This window comes from Pinus tabuliformis, chromosome 3_1 (assembly GCF_031772625.1).
Source record: "Pinus tabuliformis cultivar Carrire ecotype Pingquan chromosome 3_1, CPIR1, whole genome shotgun sequence".
NCBI lineage: Eukaryota > Viridiplantae > Streptophyta > Pinopsida > Pinales > Pinaceae > Pinus > Pinus tabuliformis.
Window position 1 is genome coordinate 965,851,799 of NC_142301.1, and position 3,432 is coordinate 965,855,230.

Below are 3,432 nucleotides of genomic sequence, written 5' to 3' on the forward strand. Positions count from 1 at the left end.
AGTTGAACATGCAACAAAGGATTCAAAGGACCAACAACCATTCTTGGAAATGGAGGACCTGTAGGAACAAGACTTGAATAGGGTGGAGCACCAAGTTGTGGCATTTCATCAGCAGATGGGAACATTCCATCAATTGTTTTCTCCCTTATTGAAGGATAAGGGGTATATAGAGGTAACTTCCCCCTAGGAGGAGGCTACTTAGCATAGGACAATGTAGGATGTTGTATATGTCTTAAACCACTAAGAAAAGCACTAATTTTTTTCTCCAAAGGAGATTTGGGTGCAATAGGTTGAATAGGTTATGAGGTGCTTGTTAAAGAGGGACTAGATGGTATTCTAAATGAAGATGATAAGGGAGAAGTACAGGGACTGGCCCGACGCACCAGAAAAAGTTTTAGACAATAACTGGTAGCCAAGTTGCACTGATAAACCACCATACAAGTGAGTTTATGGTGAAGTGACAAACATGGAAGTTGCTGCAACTTCCATGTCAATTCACTCATGATAGAAGACACGGGTTGAGCAATCATCACTGAGTTAGTCATGGTTACAATTCTCAAAGGAGTTCGTCGAAGAAAGTTCAAAGATGAATTAAAACAAGGAGTATGATGTAAGGGAGCTTGTGTTTGAGTGTCATAGGTAAAAATAGGAAAACTGTGGTAAAAGGGAGGAAAATATTGTCATAATGGTATGTGTTGACCACTACCGGTCAACTACCCGTAGCAGTACACCCCCTTTTCTTCGCAAAAAGGGATAGCGCTTGATCGACATGTCCGTGCCATTCAACAGTCATTGTCGACTTCATCATATTATGTTGTAAACCCAGTCTGCATGTGTAAATTGTAAATAATCTTAGCAGATATGAGTCATGTGTGTAAATTGCCTAGGTGGACCTAACTTTCTAGTGATAATCTACGTTCCGGAAGGTTTTTCGTCTCACCGATCCATGATTGGCAGAGTTTTCCTTCAGCCTAACCCCAAAATCGGAATGGATTTTGTCATTAGAATCTTAGGAGAATCCTAGTGTGTTAATCTGCTAGATTACAGTTGTGTCGCAGAACTGGGTGGTTTATGAGGGTCTATGTCAAATGGGTTTTCCCCCCTTGGGATGCAAAGTTGTAAAAGTCATGATGTAAAGTGTCTTGAGGGTTAAGAAATGTTTTAATCCCCTCATAAGTCCTAGGTCCTAGGTGATTTTTCCAAAAGCTAAGTTCGAGGATCCATTTAAAAATAAATTAAAAATTAAAAAATTAAAAAATAATAATAATAATAAAAAAATAAAAAAATAAAAAATAAAGTAAAAAACCTAAAAATAATAAAATAATAATATTTTGAGTAAATAAATGCAGAATTTCAATTTTTTAATACATTAAAAATTCGACGGATGAGATTAAGAGATATCTTGATCCTCATCGACGGTCGAGATCATTTTGACGTGGATCACTCGAACTAGCTGTTGGGAATTTTTCCTTTAAATAGGGTGCTAGGGGTCATTTGAGATCATTGGATCTTGGAGTCTTGTGCTGAAGAAGCTCTCTTGTAAACTTTTTCTGGTGCTAATAAAGAAAGACTTTGGGGTTGAAATCTTGCTGGTGTTACTCTCTAGAAGTGCTGTGAGCTATTTTATTTTCTGCATATTTTAATTCTTAGCCATTAGTAACAACTTATTAAAGAGTATTGCTGAGCACAGGTATCTTGTTCACTTGCTAGGGTTTGAATGGTATTAGAATTTCTAAAGTAATGGCAGGTATCTCCATTGCTTTTTGAGATCTAGTACTATTTTTTTTCTCTTTATTGATGGTTGAGGTGAGCTGTGCAGGAAACCCTTATTGAAGAAGATCAGTGGGCGTTTGGGGAAGTTCTCTGCTGAACCAGCCAACTCCCACAAGCATTTTCCTGTAGAGCCCAGCCAGTTTTGACCCTGGGTTTATCATTTAAGTTTGTTTTCTAATTTGCATGAGAGATTTTTGAAGTATTTCATAATAAATCTGGAATTTTGATAATATTACTGCTGTTATTGATAAATCTCGCTGTTTAAGAGCCAAAAGCTGTAAACGCTGTTTAGCTAATCTAGGGTTTTAATTTTGTTTTATGCACATAACATTTTTTGGGTGATTTTTTTATTCCAGTTTTGCAGGGTTTCTGAAGAATTCTGAGGGTTTATCCGCGCTATTTTACTGCTCAAGATTTATTAGTAGGAAGAAATTCTCAAAATTACGCTGGCATTTTCCTGCGTCCATCGTTTTTGCTCATCTCACGCAGCTGTCGTCTCTGCTACATACTCATTGCCTCACTCTCTACGCATCATTTCCCTATCTGCTCAGGCATCCTTCAGTAGCTTTCATTCTCTGCCATCAAATCTGCTCAGAAACCTCCGTCCAAATCCTCATTCTGCGCATCCATCTCTGTCTATCGTTGCTCCACACGTTTTTCACACTGCCTTTCTTCCAGTAAATCGCTTTCAATACTCTCTGCTCCATATGCAGTTCAAATTTGGGTCCGATTCTCAGCTCCCTCTATCCCTTGCTCATAAACGTCCTCTGCCAAAGACCGCTCCAGCCTTCCGCAGTCATCTGTCAGTCATCAAACCTCTGCTGATCCACATACACCCATGTATAAATGCAAAAAACACTGAAACGTGAATTACGTGGGTAAGATCAGGCTCTTTCATATGCGTTGCAGACAAACATCATCACACCTGCAAACAAAAGGCAAAGCAAACATGGATTTCATCTTTGTGAAGGCATCCATCCACTGCTCCAAACTCCTGTGGGTTACGTTTCTCACCCTAAGCCACGCATCACCTGCACCAAAACTGTCGTGGGCCTGCACCTGCTCAAACAAAAATCATTGAAGCTTTAGAGACGGGGTAAGGATCAGGGTTTTTCCGTGGGCGTCAGGTAAAATTTTTGATTCATACGTTTGCATTAGAGTGTAGATCAATTCTTTTTTTTTTTTTATGCTTTGTCTGAATCTTTCAATTTTGGATATTAAAGTCACGCGCAAACAAAAAAGGGGAAAAGGATCCACGTGAAACTTGCATTTTTTTATTTTTATTTCATTTAAGTTTTTTTTTTTTTGGTTTAATTTTGGTTTAGCATAAAAACTTCTTTAGGACTTTAGATTTGATTGTATTTAAAAAAAAAAAATTAGTTTTAAAATTTAAAATTTTAAAATCGTAAAAATTATAAAAAAGTATAAAATATAAAAAGTCCAGTTTCATTTAGATTTTAATTAGATTAAGTGTTGATTTTATTTTATTTATTTGTATAGTTTAGAGCTTTACAAATTTTGTTCAAAGATCCGTTTCCTTTAATTTAGACTAGATTTTAGTTTTATTAAAGTTTTAGATTTTAATTTTATAGTTTAGTTTAAGTTTTATTTATATTAATCATAAAAAATATAAAAATTAAAAAAATCATAAAAGTATAA